Source organism: Sebastes umbrosus, chromosome 6 (assembly GCF_015220745.1).
Source record: "Sebastes umbrosus isolate fSebUmb1 chromosome 6, fSebUmb1.pri, whole genome shotgun sequence".
Taxonomy (NCBI): Eukaryota; Metazoa; Chordata; class Actinopteri; order Perciformes; family Sebastidae; genus Sebastes; species Sebastes umbrosus.
Window position 1 is genome coordinate 34,740,746 of NC_051274.1, and position 7,165 is coordinate 34,747,910.

Consider the following 7,165-nt stretch of genomic DNA (forward strand, 5'->3'; position numbering starts at 1 on the left):
CCCTCATCCCTCCATCCTTCCCTCCCTGCTCTCCTTTGTACCTCCCTTTAACCCTCCAGTCTCCCTCTCTCTCTCTCTCTCTCTCTCTCTCTCTCTCTCCTCTTCCTCTTCATCTAATTTTTTCTTCTCCCTGGCATCTCTCCTCTTCCTTCCTTTTATCCCTCTCTCTCAGGTTTCCACCTTTCTTCTTCTCCTCCTTTTATTTCTCTTCAATCCCGTAGCTATCCTCTTCTTTCCCCTGCAGCCCTTCTCTACTCTTCGTCCTAGTTTTACTTGTCCTCCTCCTCCTCCTCCTCCTCCTCCTCCTCTGCAGTCCACTCAACAACGCCCAGCCTGCTAATGACGCTGAAATCGATTCAGTGCTCCTAATAGCTGACAGATAATTGTAGAAATGTAAAAAGCACCACAGTTCTGTTTTTTTTTTTCTCGGTATCATGCAAGGCCGTTCGTTGAGTTGAGTGTGTGTGTGTGTGTGTGTGTGTGTGTGTGTGCGTGTGCGTGTGTGTGTTTCTCGTCGTCCTCTACAGTTAAATATAAAAGCAGCAGTAAAATAAATCCAGTTTTCTTCAAACAACGACGGATGAAATGAGAACAAAGTCCACGTGATGATGAGTGTAGTTGAATGTATAGTTGCAGTACCGCCGTTTGGCCGCTACGAAAGTTGGGATCGCCGACTGGCGCTCTTCCTGGAGGACTTGTGTAAAATGCCGCAGACATGCAGGAAATGTCCTGAGTATCGTAGCGACGGGGACGGACCACATTTGCCATCATGCCTGCCTCGTCCCGAGTGCTGGACTGAATAGTTACAGTTTCAGACTCGGTGAGTGATGTGACGACGTCGTGGCAGGTGTTCTGCTCAGGACCAGAAGAAGCTCGGTGCGTGGAGTAGTTTGTATGAGCGGTTCTGGAGACGTCAAACATTCAGCCCGTTCTGAACTCTGCTCCAGTTTATTGTAATTAGCATAAAGGTGAGCGAAGTCAGAAACTCGAGGACCAGAATCTCTTTGGAGCTTTTCTCTCACCACCGGTTCAGTTAAAAACATGATGGAGTCTGAAATGTGTCGTGAGCTGTAGATGACCTCTGTGACCTTTCCAATACAACTTCAGCTGCATGTAAAGACTGAATCATGTGAATAGTTCAACATAAAAATCTTTAAACAGATTTATTATCCGGCGCAGCGGTTGGTTTAAAAACACATTCCACACTTTATCCACTGTAAAGAATGAAGGTTCATCCAGGACACAAGTTCAGCACGACGCTGCGCTGCTGACGAAGGTCAGGGCGATCTGTTCTCCCCGGGGTCATCGCTGCGTCCAATAGTATGCAACCATGTGACCGCGTGACGCACACACGCCATACAGACACCCCCACATGAACACTCAAGGTCATTAAAACATGGCCTGTGTGACGAACAACAGACAAACCCTTCTATTCACACACACACACACACACACACACACACGGGTCACGTTGTGTGTTGAGGGGCAACAACTTTTACATTTGTAGTAATAAATCAGCGGCACATAAAGCCGGCGTATGAAGCGTTCAACCTGCTGCTGTCTGTTGAGTCCAGGCGTGATGTGAGTGTCCTTGAGTTATTGTTCGAGGTTTAAAACCCGTCTCGTGCTGATTGGAAACGCATCACGTGACTCCGTTAGTCGGCGAGGAGAGAGGAGATAAAGAAGAAGAAGTTTTACACTGTAAAGTTTGACAAGTTGATCTTACTTTAAAAAGAAAATCGAGGAAACCGATTGCAGTACCGGCCGTGGTGTGTGTGTGATGGTACGGGCCATTATGTCCGGAGACTCTGTGTGTGTTTCTGATTCTTCTTTAAAGTAATAGTTAGACATGAAAGAGATGCTTCACCTTTGTTCTGAGAGGTAAAGAGGTTCAAGGACTCAAAGAAGTCTTGCTTTGTGAATTTTGTAAAAACCTTCAAGGATAAAACACATTTATTTTTTTACCAAGTTAAGAAATGAACACAATATTTTGGTCGACAAAAATAGTTTCACATGCAAAACTTTTGTGTTTTAATGTTTATACTTGTTTCATTTACTTTTACTACTAACTACTAACAAACTTAGTTTCTTTTCCTAAACCTTAGTTAGGTTTAGGAAAAGATTGTTAAGATAAGGCAACAAAACTATTTACTAGGGATGCACCGATACCACTTCATTTCTGACCGGGTACAAGTACTTACATTTGGGTACTCTCCGATACCGAGTACCGATCCGAGTACTTCTCTCCACCGGCCCGTCTCGTCCGCACCGTCGGGGAGGTGGAGCGTGAGGACCTGAAAGATGGTGACGAGAGGTTAACGTTGCACTGCTGTAAAGTGGTATCGGAGCCGTTTTGCGAGTTTGAGTATGAGCACAGTATCGGACCCGATACCGGTATCCGTATCTTTATGCAATTACTTGTTTCATTGACTTCCAAGTATTTGTCTTTATTCCCTCCAGCAAGCAACAAGAAGTGAAAGAGCTCCGATAGAGAAAGACATGTGACATGAGGAGTAATAAATGTTTATTTCCCCCTCAGCAGGGAGTGTGTTTGTCGGTGTACGCCCCCCCCCTCGGAGCTACTGTTTACACGGCCGCCGCATTAAAGAAACAATCTGCTTAATTAATGCCGGGGTTTTTAATCTGCCTTATTCAAATCAATGCTCAAGTGCCCCCATCACTACAATAGAGACATTGATTTGTTGCGCTCTCCCCCGCGTGAGGCCCAAATGTAAAATATCTTGTGACGATTATTAAATCACATTGATTGAAACGTGCTCCCGTCTCAGGTGATATACGTCTGCTTTTTTAATTAAAGGGCCGTTGCTCTCAAGTTCACCGGGACGTATATCTGGTGTCTAATTAGAAGGGACTGCTAGTTGACTTAACAACGTGCCATTCGGCGGATGCTCGGCTCCAGAGAAGCCTCGCCGTATCATTAGCAGCTCTGAGTGTTTCCTCTCAGATGATCCACCACACGGTGAGATCGGTTCTATGACTCTAAAAGAAAGAGAGCTAAATAGAAGATGGATGTTTGACCTTTTGTCACCGCCAGATGTTCAGTGTAACTTAGATTATCTTCTGTCTTGTCTTAAAGTCTCCAGATGTGATATCAGGTTGATGTTTTCTTCTTTTAGAGGATGTTTTATGCAAACTCACCAACCCTCCAGATTTTTCCAGGAGACTCACGTTATCTTCTGGGGTCACAATTATCCCACATTTCTCCTGATTTCTGTCAGTTTTTCACACCTTCTTTTCCTTTTCGTTATCTCAACCTGTATCTGGAACTGTACAGCGTCTATAGCTCGATTGTTTCCACCCAGACGGCAATAGAGCGACACCGAGAGCTGCTCGCGACATTTTATTATGAGTTATTTAAAGGTCGTGCAAAGGAAATTCAGAGATTTGTTTCTAAACACATTATAAATGTTGAACAATAATGACTGAAAACATGTTGCAAAGACTGTGAACGTTGTAGTTCTGGATTGTGGAGTTAGACAGTTAAACTGTTTTTTGCCAGTTTTGTGTTCAGGATTTTTTAGGCGGGGCTGATATTGGCATTTACATGACTGATTTTGTATTGTATTTTTATGATTGTAATCCTTCCCATGTCCTATGTATATTTATTATTTTTCTGTAAACTTGTAAAAAATGAATAGTCTTTACAAAAAAAGAAACTGACAAAGTGTCAGAGTATGGAGTACCAGGACCACAAAAGCAAGCACTTTGTCCACCTTCACCCCGAGCCTTTCCAAGCCAAGTGTCTCAGAGCAGAGAATACTGAGGATTTTTACATGATTTTGAAAGCTAATTTTATATACTTATATACTTATATACTTATATACCACTCTAATTTGGCTGGGTGGTCAGTAACATGTTTGTCTGTGGTGTGACAAACCCAGAGTGCAGATTAATATTTGCTTTACACGGACTTTAAGCCAAACTACGATCTTTCCTTCTAAACCTTTCTCAGTAGTTTTGTTTTCTAAACCTCAGGATGCTGTTCGCTGTGTAGACAGAACTTTATTTTGAAAAGACTGTATGCATGTAACAAGCAGAAAATGACACGTGTTGCTGGACATTCGTAGGAAAATGAACGAAAAAGGAGGAATAACTTTTTGGTAAGATATCAAACCGTTGTATGAGAACACGTCGTGACTGAAACAGGACGATGAGACTTAAGATGAGAAATCCAGAACAACTAATTGTTGAAAATAGCAGCAGATAATATCGTTGAATTTATTGAATCAGTCTTCAGTTGTTTGACTCAAACGTAGCTTAAAGCGATTGAATATCCAGGACTTCCTGTTATAGACACCGCTGACTATCTGTGGAACCATTCGGCCGCAATTTAGCACCGAACCCGGTCCAGCCAGGAACCAGGTCTCAGGAACCAGGTCTCAGGTAGCCGGTCTCAGCTCCCCGTGCACCGATTCATCCACATCATTAACTAAACGCCAGCAGATTGATGGTTGTTGTACCTTTTCAACCTCTATGTGTGATTTTTCACCCTTCATGTGAGCGACGGAGCGGCGGAGTGAATTAAAAACACAGAGAGGAGCGTGATTTACGGCGTGTGAACGCTAACAGCTCGCCGATTAATACGACAGTTCGTACGCCGTAAACACAGAAACACACATGATGCAGAGACACACCTGCTCTTATACACACACACACACACACACACACACACACACACACACACACACATACACACACACACACATTGATGGAGATGTGGGTTGCCAGGTTAGCTGATGCAGCATCCTCCTCCTCCTCCTCCTCCTCCTCCTCCTCCTCCCGGTGGATTGTGGGTTGAACAATGATTGACTGTCAAAGTCGTGGTCCACTTGTCCTCCTTCTCTTTAGGGACACAGGCTTTTAGCTCCATGTATATAGTGTGCGTGTGTGTGTGTGTGTGTGTGTGTGTGTCTTTGACGCAAGAAGACATTTGACCTCTTAAACACACCTGGTGCCCCTCAGGCTGCCGGGAAACACTAAACACGGCCATGCATCATCAGCGTCACTGCTGTACCCAGAGACATGGGGACACGAGGGAGTGGAGACAAAGAGGAGGACAGAGATGGATATGAAGGAAAGAGGACAGGAAGAGAGGAGGGACAGATGTCAGCAGGTGAAGGACAGGTGGTCATGTAGGTAGAGAGTGAAAGGTCAGCCCTACTAAAGGGTGACCTTGAGAAGTGAAAGTGCTGAGTCATGAAAGAGTGAAGGCTTCACACTAGTAGAAACATCATTGAAATACTCTGAAGGCTTGACAGGTTGCTCCGTTGTGGAGGACAGCAGCTGGAGACTGAATGTTTGGCGCTGTAGTCAGAAACGTAACGCATAAATACCAAATGAAGTTTTTGTAAACACAAAGTTTTGTCAGATGATCCGGAGTCGACGGCGTTATGGAAAGCACCTCGTCACTGACTGTGCTGCTAAACTATCTCCCAGTACTCCCAGTACTGCTGTGCATGTAAACACATTAGCTAAAGTCTATATGTGAGCATCATGTAATGTGTAACTCGGTGCACGGTCACATGCATGAATGAGTGCATTGTGCGGCGCCGAATGGATCCGTTTTGTTGGCGTCACATCTCTTGAACTTCTTGTGTCACGACTCTCGTGTGGAGAAAACGGATTTAAGTGAACGATGAATGTTTCACAGTCGGCTTCGCGGTGGTTAATCCTGACCGAGCACAGTTACACAGTTACACAGCTACACGCTCATGTTCACTGTCATTGTCTGCTGCGCTAGGAAAAGGTCATGTGCAAACACAAGTGTACTGTACGTACAAAGGAGGATCCTGACTGTAGGATTTCATACAGGAGATAGGAGGAGGAGGAGAAGGAGGAGGAGGAAGAGGAGGAGGAGGAGGAGGGTATTTAACTTTTGTCTCCCAGATCAGATAAAAGACGTGGAGTGGAGGAGGATGTTTGATCTGACGATGACATTCTGAGATGGTCACTCTGTCAGATTTAGGGGATCGTGGTGCCTTAAATTCAGGCCGTGACTCGGCGCAAAAAAACACATCAGATCACATGTCGAACTTCGTCCAATCGCTGTTTGCAATTTTCCGCAAAATTTGCGTGACGTGCAGAGAGACAAGATGCAGACTTCCAGGATCAGGATGGTAAACAACCACGACCTCTGAAGTAGAGCTGCAACGATTCATCGATTAGTCCTCAACTGTTACATTAGGATTCAAAATAAAAGAAGGCTTCACTACGGCGAGCATAAACCAAGCTGGAGTCCTGGAGGGATGGAGGGATGGAGGGATGCAGAGGGAAGCAGAGGGAGGCGAAGGGATGGAGGGATGTGCAGGGATGGCGGGGCAGAGGGATGGAGGGATGCAGAGGGATGCAGAGGGATGCAGAGGGATGGAGGGATGCAGAGGGAGGCGAAGGGATGGAGGGATGCAAAGGGATGCAGAGGGATGTGGAGGGATGCGGAGGGATGGAGGGATGCAGAGGGATGCAGAGGGAAGCAGAGGGATGAAGGGTTGCAGAGGGATGCAGAGAGATGGAGGGATGTGGCAGGAAGGAGGGATGCAGAGAGATGGAGGGATGCAGAGGGATGGAGGGATGCAGAGGGATGCAAAGGGAAGCAGAGGGATGGAGGGATGCAGAGGGATGGAGGGATGCAGAGGGATGCAGAGGGATGGAGAGATGCAGAGGGATGGAGGGATGCAGAGGGATGGAGGGATGGAGGGATGCAGAGGGATGGAGGGATGGAGGGATGCGGAGGGATGGAGGGATGCAGAGGGATGGAGGGATGGAGGGATGCGGAGGGATGGAGGGATGCAGAGGGATGGAGGGATGCAGAGGGATGGAGGGATGCGGAGGGATGGAGGGATTGAGGGATGGAGGGATGCGGAGGCAGTGACGGAGGTCTTGCTGCTGAGGGAGGATTTGTGTCGAGGCGACAGGAGTCAGGTTGGCCTTCTCCTCTCTACACTCATAAATACACTCTGCCATGCTGCTCCTTCTCTTTCTCTACCTCCACGTCCAACGGATTCCCTCTCACTCTCTCCCTCTCTCTCTCTCTCTCTCTCTCTCTCTCTCTACCTCTCTCTTTCTCTCTCTCTCTCTCTCTCTTTCTCTCTCTCTCTCTCTCCCTCTCTCTCTCTCTCCCTCTCTCTCTCTCTCTCTTTCTCTCTCT

At 46.3% G+C, this 7,165-nt stretch overlaps 1 protein-coding gene and 1 long non-coding RNA gene across 2 annotated transcripts in view; one reads left to right on the plus strand and one right to left on the minus strand.

The window, feature by feature from the left end:
- The window catches only part of LOC119490036 (nucleolar protein 4-like), a 155,000-nt gene that overhangs the window by 130,717 nt on the left and 17,118 nt on the right, over window positions 1–7,165 (plus strand). The window lies entirely within an intron of this gene.
- LOC119490092 overlaps window positions 1–7,165 on the minus strand; it is a 19,929-nt gene that overhangs the window by 8,852 nt on the left and 3,912 nt on the right. The window lies entirely within an intron of this gene.